At 42.7% G+C, this 14,286-nt stretch overlaps 1 long non-coding RNA gene across 1 annotated transcript; it reads left to right on the top strand.

Moving 5' to 3' along the window:
* Window positions 1-6,078, top strand: LOC119008046. Its single transcript, XR_005071314.1, has 3 exons — window positions 1-86; window positions 351-438; window positions 5,952-6,078. It is a non-coding gene; the product is annotated as an uncharacterized LOC119008046 (long non-coding RNA).
* The last annotated feature ends 8,208 nt before the right edge of the window (window positions 6,079-14,286 follow it).

Genomic DNA, 14,286 nt, shown 5'->3' with positions numbered 1-14,286 from the left:
CAGCGCCATCCGACATGAGATCTGTGATACCTCCATCCTGTAATGGACCTCTGCTTTAATGCAGCCCCATCATCCGCGAGGAGAAGGTAGATTTTAATAAGGCTCTGTAGCAGGCTGTCAGCAGCATTAGAACATCCTGCACCTGCTAGTAACAATATATGATCCCCAATGAACATTAAAATAATTGCGCGGCATTTTCACCCACATTGAAAAAGATGAAAGGCCCAAATGAGAACACTGACCTCATGCTCTAAGAATAAATACAGCGTCATTATGGCAGAAGAAAGGCTTTCCAGAGTATTCCCAGAGAGTGGACCATGAGCTAGGATTTTTTTTTTCCTGTCATGCAGCATTGGCAAATTGGTAATGGCATCATTGGTACCCATCTAACCAGCACTCCAGATATCGGTGAGCTGAGATGTCCATACAGAGCCCTAAGTAAGTATGTTTTTATTTATACAGCACTTTTTTTAAAACAAAGTTTGCAAAGTGCTGTACAGGATACGGTAAACATGAAACACAAATAAAAACAAACAAACATAAAAAATAAACAAAATAAAATAAATAAGATAGAATAAAATAAACATACATGTACAGATGTATGCAGAGAGTAATTACAGTTCTATTGCAGGGAACGCAAGACGTTAGAGATGGGTTTTAAAAGTTTTTTGAAATCATTTAGTGATTCAGCTGATCTAACGGAAGAAGGTAGACTGTTCCAGAGAGACCAGGCAATGATGGCAAAAGCGCATGTCCAGTTGATAGCATCGCTTTGATTTTTTAGATGTTCCGGAGTTGGAAAAAGCAGGATTGTTTAAGTTTGTTCATCTGTGAGTTGAAGTGAAAATTGTGGTCAAACAAAACCATAAAACACAGGTTTCACATGGGAATTAACATGTTTAACAGGGTTTTACATGTAATCACATAGGTTTTACATGGGAATCTAAGGGGGTTTAATATGGGTATTTACATACGGAGGGTTTCATATGAAATTCCTTAGGTTTCACATCATGTTGCACAGTAAAAGACTGTAGGATTTAATATGACAACACTTGATAATTAACACACAACACACAGTAAGTGAAAACAAAGCCTTTGTTTTGTTTTGTGTTATGCCATCCCTTTGTTTATAATTGTGAGTGGGAACATTGGAGCACGCATATGTTGTCCTCAGTATATTGTACAATGGTGTCCAAGTGTGTGTGTGTGTGTGTGTGTGTGTGTGTGTGTGTGTGTGTGAGTGTGTGTGAGTGTGTTCTTTCCCTGGAGAGACATCCTGCCTCCAGCGGAGTCAGAGGCGCTGACAGATGACCACAAGGTCACTCGTCTCTCTGATCTGTGATCCTCTCCGGAGACACCAACACTTCAGGGAAATTTCATGCTCTTTTTTTCTCTCTTCGCCTCGTCTCTCTCCTCTTCTCTCCTTCTCGACTGTCCTCTGTTGTTTTTTTTCTTCTACCGGTCTCTAACTCTAGTCTCCTCTCAGCGCTTTTATTTGTTCTCTCACACCGTCCTCCCCTCCTCTCCTGCTCTCTCTATAACTTCTTGCTTATCTTTCTGGCACGTGTCTTTGCTTCTCAGACGATCTCTTCTTGTGTCCCCGTCTCACTGTCTCTCTCTCTCTTTCCTACTGTAATCCATGATCTCCCTGCAGACTAAACGGATTATTGTATTATTGCTAGATGTTAGACGGGATTCCTTCAGGACTTCAGACCACTGACTGTTTCAGGTGGTTGGGACCACAATACCTTTTACCTCTTTTAAATGGGACATATTCTCATGCTCATTTTTAGGTTCCTAATTTTATTTTGGGCTTAGTCTAGAATAGTTTAACATGCTTTACTGCTCAGACAACACGTCGGATTTCTCAAACCATCCAGTGGAGCAGCTCTGTATTCCCCCTCTGTCTGAAACGCTCTGTTTTGGCTCCCCCTCTATTCTTCTGAATACCCAGTCTCCTCTGATTGGTCAGCTCGCACACGCCCGACCAAGCACAGTAAACAGCAACAGAGCGGCTTTGCTAGATCACTTCTTACGCGCCAAAACTAACCACTAGGCACACATTATGCAAATATGCAACACGGTGACATGCACCGTACACAAAAGGTACATTTTCAACACTGAACATTAATATTGAAATGATTGCCTTTTTTAAGAATTAATCTCTTGAACAGCCTCTTGCATGCTACTATTTTGCTGTCTGCAAACAGCAACACAGCTTGTGATGACTCAGCTTGGCTGCGGTTCGGGACTCTTCAGTTTACTGTGAGAGAATCGTGTCCAAGAGGTGAAGAGGTCGCCCAAATAAAACAGGGAGGGCAGGAATGGATTTTGTATTGTGTTAATACACTAGGAACTTTCATTGGCAGCGCTAGAGGACGACTTTTATGTTCTTTAAGCACTTTCCGTGCTCGGGGTTTGGATTTTTAGCTTATCGGCGAGATTGGAGTTTTCTGAATAGCGCACACAAGAGTTCAACAACTCTAACGACGGAGAATAAAACCTCGGCTCCACTGGTGCCTTGTGCAGCAGCTTGAAAATATTTGGTGAGAGGTTTCCTCACTTCGCCCAGCATCCTTTTAAAGTCAGCTTCAGCAGTTTTGTAGCTGTCAGTACAGCCAGAAATGCTGTCTTTGCAAAAGCATTTTCATTCGGTACAGATGCTCAACAGATGGCTGCGAAGATCGCTCAGCACCAGGGTACCATTCTGTACCCACTCGTTCCAACAGGACAAACACAGATGGATGTAGGAATCACATCCAGCTCTGATCTTTTGAGCAGAGGCCTTTTAAAATAGAGGAGGTCGACATGGTGGTAAAAGCAACCTCGAGCCACATTTATCCGCATTAATGTGTGTTTGATATGTTCTACAAGAGCCGAGCTGTCCTGTTTTTGAGTTTGAAATTGGAACAGAGTATTGAGCCCATAACGTTTTATTTCCAAAAGTCTCGCTGAGGAGTTTTACAGGCACATCGTCTGAATGCCTGTTTCTCTGTACTCACTTGCTCTTTCTATAATCTTGCTCTGTTCAGAAATCCATTCGAAGGGCGACACACACTCTTTGCCCAGCTATTGGAGCTTCAGCCAGCAGTGTTTTTCCCCCCGTGCTGGATCGATGTCACCATCGGCGGCCACGCACACGCCATCCAAAAGCTGTTCTCTGGATTGATTTCACATGAGGCCTTCAGTCCAAATCAATCAGATTTCAACTTTGGGGCCACAGACGGTGTCTGTCCGCCGATACAGCACGTGTTATACTGTTACAGTGGGCAGGTTTAGAGCAATTCAGAGGCCCAACCAGACAGAAACTCTTGCTCTCTGTTCTCCAACATGCTTTCTTATTGACTGAGTCACTGGCCAGCAGCTGTTGGCTGTAATACGAGCTGAATTACATTCTTTCATTGCAACAGAAACGCTGTAAACAGACACCCCTATAGCTACTGTAGGATCCTGCTGCAACAGAAAACAATCTCGCAGGAGATTGGACTGTCCATCCATCCCCCTATAAAAGAGGAAGGGGGCTGGGGAAAGGGGGTGGAGGAGGGGTGAAAATAAAAATGATTAAGAGGAGATGAGAAGAGGGAGAAGGAAGATAAAAAAAATATAATTAAAGTGGAACAAATATTAGATCCTGCCAACAGCCCCACTCTCCCTCATTGACACAGTGTGTTTTTGGTCCCATAAGCTGGTTTTGTTTCATTTCCATCCTTGTTGTCTACATTATCTATTTTGTATATTTACAGAGTATTTTACATCTTACTTCTAATCCTGCATCCCAAATATATCTTGTTAATCATGGTATGTTTTTCTAATTGATGTCTGAATTTAATGTGTTTTAAAGTGCATCAGGCGCCTCATTACAGAAACATTTTCAGTCTGACATCTTATCTCAGTTGAGGGAGACATTTTGGATTCACAACTGAGTTTAGGGAAAAATCTTATCTTATCTTGGGATGCAGAATTACAGAACCCAAGTTCAGTATCCAAATGATTGCAAAGACCCTGTCCTAAACTTAGAATAACTGCCTGCTTTATTGTTACACCAAAAGATTATGATTGAAAGGTACAACTATTTCTAAAGGTACTGTTCCAACTGTAACTGCTGGAGAAGCTAACACTGATATTAGCCTGTTGGAGAAGGTATCATTGACGTTAGCCCATTTTCTATTAAGATAAGATATGCGATCTAACATGGGATAGGACACAGCCTAGGTTTAGGAACTGCTCCTTGAATAGGAACATTTTTCTCATGATTGCAACTTCAAAACTTTACAAGTAAGACAGGAAAGGCAGCTGGGAGGTTTTTCTGTAAAGACGCCTGCAGAACCTTTGCTGAAAGCTTCAGTGTGCTCCCCACAAACCTGGACCTCTGTAAATAAATAAATAATCAGGAGGCTGTGCTGCCTAATAAAAAAAAACTGTGCTAAAGAGACAGGACAGAGGAACCGAGTGTTTTAGTGACTCCAGTTTGGCCTCAGCGATCCTCCGCGCACTCCATCTAATATTGAAGAATGTTCCAGATTAGAAAGCTGACAGCAGCTAACTGACCAGCTGCACTAACCCCTCCCCTCCGCCGTCACAGCCAATGGAGCAGCGTAGATTAATGACCTCTCAGACCCTCGGCCAATCACCAAACACGACTCTCATCTCCAGCGAGGGATGCCCTTGAGCAAACTCGTACACACACACACACACACAAAGCCACATACTCACCACTTAATTCAGCCTCCTCTGAGGGCAGCGGGCCGCTCAGCGCTGATGTTTATGGTTTCTCTGAACCTGCAAATCACCGTGGTTACGGCTGGGCGGATTTATGACCGCGACCCTGTCTGCCGGCCCTTAGACAAACCGTGGATCACCCCCACACACATGCGCACATGCACACATTCTATATTGAGGATGATACAAATGCTCAGACAGCATAAAAAGGGTTTTTTTTTGTCGTGTTTTGTGGCTCGCCGTCCGTCGCATGTAAAGTGATCCAATCTGCGTGTGCGTGCGAGCAGATGTGCGGTCGCCGCGCTATTAAAGAGAAGCATTCAATCTCACCTCAGTGGACTCTGGGATGTTAAAAAAAAAACAGTAAATCATTCACACTGTCAGATTTAAAGCTGATAAATATGCAGGATTTTTTAGGTAAATTAATCTCTGCAGAATTTCCTTTTACAAGACAGCGGAGTGTCAGATCTGACAGCACGGCGTCTCATCGCTTAGATTTGGTTATAACCAGCCTCTGCAGCACTGGAGGCTTTAAGGTGTAAAATACAGAGATGAAGGTGAAGATCCTGCCTGAATACCGCAATGTATTTGATTTTTTCTGAGGCAGAGAGGGGCCCATTTCCAGTGGGTCTCATGAAAAACGGGCAACTCAATCATTTCCTTGATTTGTGGTCAAAGTGAAAGGCTTTGTGAGAAATTGGTGAGTTTAAAGAGGATCTATGTTCATGACAGCGCGAGCGGCCCTGTGGGGGCTGTGCACCTGAAAGAAAAAGCAGCATTTTCATCAGTTTTATATCCTCACCTGTATCCATTTTGTTTCTGATGACTCATCATGACCTTGGCTGCACTTACGTGGGAGAGGAGACACAGTCGGGGAAGTGTCAGTAACAATCAAGCAGTGAATGCCTGCCGATTCAGACGGCTTGTGGTCTGACACCGGCCAATTTGAATCACATAAATTCTTATGAAAAAAAAAAAAAATCAAATCTGCCATTTTACTCCATGCAGCATGAGAGAGAGTTTCTCTCTAAATATCCAGGTGGTGGTTGGCGGACGCCCCCCTTCTGTGACCGAAAATTGTCTTTACGATCTCCAGCTGGTTTGTCTAATATTGTTGAACCATTTCTTACATCAGGCGACCTTTCTCAGAGGACCAGAGTGACACCAAATGTGTCATTTTCTCAACCTATCTTAGCATGAGCTGCTGTCACAAGTTGATTTTTTTTTTGTAGGGCGTGATGACTCTGCACCTCCCACATCAGTTTTTCGCCCAAGAGGAGGTTATCTGCCCTGGACTGTCCTCTCTTTCACCAAATGGTCGGCGTGTCTTGCAATATAGAGCACACCACTCTTGAAGGGAGGCAAGTTGTTCGATTATATAGATAGATATATTCCTTTTTATGTTCCCATCTGCCCTTAAAGCAACATTATGTCGCCATCACTTGTTTCTGCATGTAGCTTCAGTGAGAGGGTAGGATCACAGCTTTACATACATGTTTCCTTCAACATACAAGTTCTTCACGCATAACATTGTTGTGATGAGTTTTGTTTGTAGTCAGCACCTGCATTACAGACCTGAAATTTGTATTTATGCCAGTGGTGTTCCACTCAGGATCTGTGGGGGGCGCCAAATCTCACATGTTTTTTAAATGCTCTGTGCGCATCGAGATCTATAAGCATAAGACAGAAAATAGACCAAGGAGTCTGCTGAAGATGGGATTTTCTGTTTATTGGTTGGTTTGTCAGTGATACTTCGCAAAAACAGAGGGGAATTTCACAAAACTTGGATGGAGGATGGGTCTCAGCTCAAAACAGACCCCAATAACATTTGGTGTAAACCCGGATAAACAACAGACAGACCCAGGAACTTTTAATTTTTGCGTTCTTTAAAGGACATTCCTGAGGGAATAATGCATTGTATGAAATGCCTCAGATCTTTTCAGCACGCCCTTCCTTCATTTCTTATTCTTTTACTTTACCTGCAGTGGACCAGCTCCCAGCTGAATTATGTCACAATGCAGAAGCCTAGATTCTCAACACTTATTCGTGTCTTTGGGTGTGTATATGTCCCAAAACTCATCATTAACATAACAGGCAGGCAGTGGATTGGTCTTGAGCGTACAAGTGTTTGTTTATATAGGCAATTATTAATATGTGGATGTTTGTGAGCGTTCTCACATCTGCTTTTCTCCGTGTGTATGCTCCAATGTATTTGTGTATGAGAGAGGCTGTTATCTCTGACTTTCGTGTATATCATCAGCGTTGCATCAGCAGAGCGTTATATAGACTCGTCTCAGAGCGACTCAGTCCTCCAGTCTTGAGGAACACAACAATGCTCCGGCCTCCTCTGCATGCCTCGAAAACCTATTTTATTTTCAAATACTTTCACGTGCATTCGAATGTTCGAAATACGTCTCGAAAAGATGGAGCGTGATTGAAATTGTGTTTATTTATTTATTTTTTTTCGTCCGAGCTAAACGCGCCAGCATGCGCAACTGATTACCTCCCAGAATGTTCCCAAACGGACGCGCACGCTCTCTCCGAAATCAGACCGGCGCTCGTGTAACTCCAGAGTGTCCACGCAACAGAGTGTGTCTACAATATGTTTATCAGCCTGCCGGATAGTCAGCCTGTTCATTTGTGTGTGTGTAATTCTGCTAAGCGCTGTGGTCGGGGCAGGATTAGCTGAGCGTTTCTGTCACTAGCGTGCTTCATTAGTAAAGATGAGCCCAGCCAAGCAGGCAGACAGACAGACGCAGTCTTACAAAACAGCTGAACAAACGAGGAGCGTGCGCAGAGAGACGCGAGTGGAGACAGGTGGTGAGCGTAGGGTCGGGTAAGGTCACGGCGTCCCCGGCGCTTACAAAAAGTTTTTAACCAGCATTCAAAATGCTCTACGTGCCGCATGCGCTCAATCGATGTATTAGCAACTTGGTTAATCTGCGAGGGCTGAGCAGGAGACGAGCAGCTCCCGTTCGGCGCACTCACATTCAGCTCTTTGGGTGATCATGCAGAAAAGTTTGAAGTTAATAACTTTAGAGGTATTTCTGTTTCAGGTGATTGAAAATTCCATGTCAGCACCGACGGAGACAAAACTCCAGCTCAAGAGTCTGCAGTGGCTGTGGCTGCGGCCCAGGAATGCGGATTTGAGCTCATCCAACCCCCCCACCCTTATCCACCTGATGTGACACCCTACAACTACTCACTTTACTTACGGTTACTGCAAATGCCCCATAAAATACAATGTATTCATTTCACAGGTCACTACAGTCATATGCGTTGCATTCTATTAGTATTGTTTGTGATGTTTCATTCATTGTAACAGTGACTAATTGAGTATTTGCTGTATTCTGTTGTTCACAACAACAGCTGCAGACGAGAGAAAATGTGTCTGACACATTTTCTAGCAGCATGAATAACTTAAATATACTGCGGAGAGAAACAGGAAAGGAAAATGTACTAAACCAACTGTAAAGTTATCATGCCATGAAACTAAGTTGCAGGAACGTTACTATACTGTTAAGGAAAGCTGAGATAAGGGTATAATACTGTGTACACTTTCTGTGGGTCCCAGCTGATGACTAAGATGTCTATATGCTGCATGACTGCTGCTAGTAAGTGTGTTAATGGAGGAGGGGACAGGAAACAGAATGAGAAAAATAGTTGGTAAGACAAATAAGTTCACAATGTCCACATCAAGAGGATAAGCAAAGTTTTCGGTCTCATGTTTTATTGCATGAAAAGCACAAAGGGAAAAGAATACATTACAGATGTATATAGAAAAAAAAAGATGAAAAGGGAAAAAAGGGACATACTGAGTGAAATAAATCAAATGTAGAGTGAAAGTGTTTCAAAGAGGACAAAGATGAGGAAGAGCCACAGAAAAGAAATGATGGACAAAAAAAGCAGGGACATCAAATATATTTTTAAGATAGATAAAATCACAGACAGAGTGCTCGTCTAATGGATGCAGGGAAAAAATGAGGAGCATGTTCACATCTGCTTCAGAAAAGCGAGGAAGATGGAGAGGAGGAGGAGGTGGAGGAGGAGGAGGAGGAGGTGGAAAAACTTCTTCAAGGGAGGAGTGTGAGGTTGACTCATCTCCATCCAGCATGATTTCACTCTTTCTATTAGAGACAGATACACAGCCGGAGCACACGGCGCCGCAGCAGACACAGTGTCAGACTGCATTGCTTTCAAAAGGCCGTGAAGGGAGAGAAAATGGTGTTAATGGCTCCAAAATGCTTTTAACACTCCTTCCCACACCCGGTATCCTGCCTTTCTCCGTCGCTGCTTTTCACTGGCTGGTTACGGTACCATTTGAAATTTTAGGATGACGCAAAACGGTTTGCCGCAAAGTGGAGCTGTTCCATCAAAAGGAGGGAAGATGAGCAGGCGACAAGAAGTCGTATCACAGATTTGACAATCAAAATATCTTGGGATGAATTGCGCTCGTCATTTTCGTGGTTCTCTCCCTGAATTGAAAGTGACACACTTCCCCCGCCATTGTGCCGCACCTCAGTCAGATGTCAACATACTCTGCCTCGAGAGCTAAGTGCTCTACAGCTTCGAGTAACACGTGCAAATGGACAATACACAAGAGAATTAAAGGATGACTTCACCAAAAAAATACAAATATAGTCATCATCGGCTCACTGCCATGCTGATGGAAAACTGGATTTTCAGAAGTTTTGTAAACCACACAGCATTTCTGGAGCTTCACAGCAAAGCAGCTGCAGTATGCAACAACACAAGTAGATGTAAAAAAAAAAACAAAAAAAAAACAACAGACATGGAAAAGGTTTCCATACAGCTTATCCGGCAAAAATCCAAATCTCTGGGAGCCCAGCATTCCCAAACTGATCTGACAATACTTTATTAACTCCCTTTTAAAAACTGAAATCTTCACTGTAGCTGCTGAGCTCTCCTGTGAGCGCACAAGCTCCAGCACGTCGAGGTCCTAAATATTATCTTTTCAAAACATTGTCTACAGACTTGGATTGCACTGGGAAAGTCTGTATGGAGCCCTTTTATATTTATGCCCCCATATACCTCAGTTGTTTTGCTGTGAAGCTCCAGAAATGTTTTTTGTGGAGCTGCAAAACTTCACCTGACGATCGGCTTGGAGGTTAGTAGATAATGACAACATTATGATTTTTCGGTGAACTTACCCTTTAAAAAAAACAACATCTTCACCAATTTGACAACACAGACACACCATCCAAAAATATACTACAAGACAGATGAAAATGGACACTGTTTAGAGGGGACAGGGTTAGTGATGAACATGGCTGCGACACACTTGTTGTCCCGCCAAGAAATGTACATTTTATGTACTGTTCCAGCAACATTAGCTGGAACAGTAACTTTAAGCCTAATGAGTCATAAACCCTGGCAACAACAAGTGCGTCCCAATGATGTGAATCACTTTTAGGCGGTCTGGTGATCTTAAGATTCTCCATGGCAAACACATGTATTCATCACAGCAGGAAAAACACGCAACTGTGATAAACCGCATTAATGACGGGCACATTCCTCACGTGGAGCGCGGTAGACATTTTGAGGAGAGGCATACATTTATAACATTAATGACGGCCGTATTCCATTTTCAGCTCTGGTTTGTGACAATGAACACAATGGCGCACTTGTTAACGCTGCTGGCCACCGCGGTGCCTTTCCTGCTCTGACGTGTCAAAATGTCCGCTGTGAAAAGGGGCCCATTGTCCACGCTGACTCACCTGCATTGTTCAGTGGAACTCAGACATCGTTAGCGTTGTGAGCAACACCTGCGCCTTTTCCTTTGAGGACAACTCAGCGACATGTTTGGTGGATAAAAAAGGCCTGTTGTTCGGAGACCTACCAGTCTCCGTGTTAATCTGTATTTAACGTTGAAGGTCATCGGTTGCATTGACGTTACACTTCATCTGAGCCGCTCGCTCGATGATCGGATAGGAACCCCCCCCCCACTCACACTTTACACTTTCTGTAACTCCAAAAATCTCTTCAAACAGAAAATCTGTCAATCACATCCGCTTCACGCTGTGATTTTTCAGCAAACAGGGTTTTAAGTTATTTAAGTTTATTTCACAGTCTGATCTCAAGTGTTTGGATCTAAAAAGCAGCATATACTAATAAGTACAATTATCTTGCCGCATGACTCATTGTTTTCTCAAAGTCAGTGTTCATTTCTTTATCTTAGTTTTCTTTTGTTTGATTTTCGAACAGATTTACTCATCTTTACAGATTTTACAGGAAAAAAAAAGAAACAAAAAACCCCCACAGTTCTGAATTGAGCCTCTTTTCAGGAAGCCACATGAGCCAGAGAAGTGTTGGTGGTTTAGAGCAAGGCCACTCAGCGCTTTTCAGACAAGCAAAAGGAATCTTGAAGTCAATTCTAATTTGCAACGAAAGCTGGGAAAATATTGATTACTGCACACTGTCATGTCCTCTGTGACCCATGTTAAGAGAAACTTGTCCTAACCTTGGTACATGTTGAATAAATGTCAGTTTTATGAATTCATCCATCAACATCCTGACCTTGATTAATTAAAAGTCCAAGTGATTCACCATGATGTCGAGGTTCTGACACCACTGGCTCGATTTTGACAGTAAAACACAATTTAACACAGCGTCCATGTGTAAAATATGAAGTCGACTGCTGTGAGCAGGACGATATAATTTATATTTTTCATTTACTTCACCATAATTGCAATTTTCATTAAATATGGAGGGACGATGCATCTTGTCAGAACTGCCCAAGGGGCGTGTACATTATACATCGAGCATGATATATTTACTGTTTGGATGTCTTAAAGCACCATTAAATCACATTTTTGGTATTAACATTTAATCAAATGTCCTCCTTATGATGTAAGATGCTTTTGAGAACTGCCTGTGTCCCAGTGGATCAACACCCGCGCCAACTCCCAACACGTGCCCTGTGATGCACAGCTGAAGTTTTGGAAAAATAAAATGTTTATCAGAAGTAGCAAATAAGCAGCCCAGGAGCCAAACAGACCTTATTCCCTCCAGCACATCGTATTGCACTAATATATATATATATATATATATATATATATATATATATATATATATATATATATAAAAGTGTATCCCTGAGTCAGGAGTCTGTACAGACATGAATAATGGTCTGGAAGTTTCCACCAACATCATCAAAAACAGGTCACACACTCACAGACGCTCACTATAAATTATGTAGCCAAGGGGCATCGAGGGCAGCCGGTCTGGACTTTATTTAGTGACACTGTGAGTGCCTCAGTGTGTGTGTGTGTGTCTATCTGTTTGCAATTGTGTGTTCATTCCGGTGTAATTGCCCAACATCGGTAACTACATGCTGTTATCTATTGTGTGGGTATGTATCTGTGTGTTCAGATGAGTTATGGTGGTCAGATTGACCTGTCAGAGAACAGATTTCCTTTCATTTCTGCACACACACGCACAAACACACACACACACACACACACACACACACACACACACTTAACACACTTAAACACACATGCACTCACGCAAATAATCTGTACGCATGTTGTCTGCTACTGTGTGATCACACACATTTTTAATAACACACAAAAGGGTCACACAGTCAGTCAGTGTAAGATGGAACTTCTTGTAACGATCATGGTTACTCATGTGTTTTCCTGACCGATTCCAGGAAACAGTCCTCAAGTGACATTTACATAACGTAAAATAATAAAGACTCTATTCTGGATGTTGGATGACTCTTCTGTGAATTGTCCCTCCAACTCAACAGCTCACACGAGAGCCGATTAAAAACAACTTAATTTCCTCTCCATCACTCCACTTCTGTCCTTGTCTTTAAAGAAAACTTCCCAAAGTTAGCCCAAAGTTTTCAACGTGACTTTGCTCCAGTAAAAACAAAAGCTGACAGCCGGCTTGCCAGACTAATGCCGGAAACATCTCCTTCACGATGACGGAACAGAGCACGGAGTGATATCTCTGTCCTCTCCAGCTGGGATTTTACCCACACCAGAGTAAAGCGATTACATTTTGGAGACCTTGTCAAAATCAACTCAGACTGACGGTGAGGCGTAATCGGTATGACCAGCGTGTTTTGCGGTGGGAAATGTTGCTCAGAGGTGAGCAGTTCATGCTGGTTGTTTACTCAGTGGGTGAAGTCATGTCTGATTTGTTTGGCCTTGAAGATGCTTCTGATTTTCTGGAGTGATGGTATGTTTAGGAAAGTAGTCCTGCAGACTTGACCTGTTATGTAAACTATTTTTCTTTATTGAGTAAGTGAAATTCATGTCTGCGTATCTCCAGTGATGATAGGTACTTGCACTCGCAATATGATGATGGTGACGCCGTGGCTGTGTGTAAACTGCAACTTTATCAAACTGTTACTATAATGTTATTTCTTTCCCCAGTAACATATAGGATTACAATTTCAAAATCAGTTGCTGTAGCTATCATACAGTCACGACATTAAGTAATGCCAAATTGTTCATTTGTCCTGGCCAGGCTGTTTTATGAGGCGCATGTTTGGCAGGTCAAGGCAGGTCAACAGTGGATGATGGAGGATGAGGGCGGGACGGGTATATTTTCAGTGATTCTGTTTGTTGTTTTTTGTTCATCTCGGTCAAACAAACACAAAGAAGAAGAACACTCTCTCCTGATCCGAACTTTATGCCAGCGGCAAAATGTTTTCAACAAGCATCTGCAACTTGAAACTTGTCTGACAAAACACCGGTGATGACAATGTGGTGACGCCTCAAGCACTCTGGTTAAGCAAGAGAAATCTGGATTTCAGAGCAGGTCATGGTTGTGTCGTTTGGAGTAATAACATGTAAAAACTTATCGTATCACACTTCATGAATCACTTGCCTAACACTGGATGTGCACAACAGTTGGCCAGGCGTAGACATACTTTTAAACTATGCTTGTGGAGGATGGCAGCTTGTGTTAAATCACCTCCTGTAAGAGGTTTACTTGTCTGATAAGGCTACGTTACGTGGCTATAGCAACACATTCCTCATACCTAAAGGACTGAATAGGTACATTTTCAGTGTCCCTTAAAACAACATGTTCCCAACAACATGAAAGTTGCAATGTAACAGCAACACACCTTCATCTTACAGTCTCAGTTTGGTAAGGGTTTAGGCAAGAAAACTACTTGGCTTGGGTTAAAATAAGTATGTACATGATGTTACCTCTCTATGTTAGTAAGTCAAAAGAACTCACAGTTGACTGTTGGTTTCACACTGCTCATGAGCCGCGGCCCCCTCGATGAAGGTCCTGTGCTTGGTTATCCTGACCGTCCATCTCTGACATCCTCCCTGCACAGACTTTACCGTCTTTATACCATTTCCCCTCACTTCCTCCTTTGAAGCTGTAATAACTACTATAGCCCCTAGAGGTCGCTGTCTAGCAACAAACGTAGATGTACATCATAATAAGCTGTTTTTATTAGTTTATTAGACCAGTATCAACATGATGGAAACACAACACAGCCACTTTTTTTGTGGGGGTGGAGGGGGGTTGCACTCTGTGGTCATCATCATATTGTTGTTGGAACACATACACTGT

Source organism: Acanthopagrus latus, chromosome 2 (genome assembly GCF_904848185.1).
Source record: "Acanthopagrus latus isolate v.2019 chromosome 2, fAcaLat1.1, whole genome shotgun sequence".
In the NCBI taxonomy this organism is placed as follows: domain Eukaryota; kingdom Metazoa; phylum Chordata; class Actinopteri; order Spariformes; family Sparidae; genus Acanthopagrus; species Acanthopagrus latus.
This window is presented reverse-complemented; position numbering and strand designations above follow the sequence as displayed.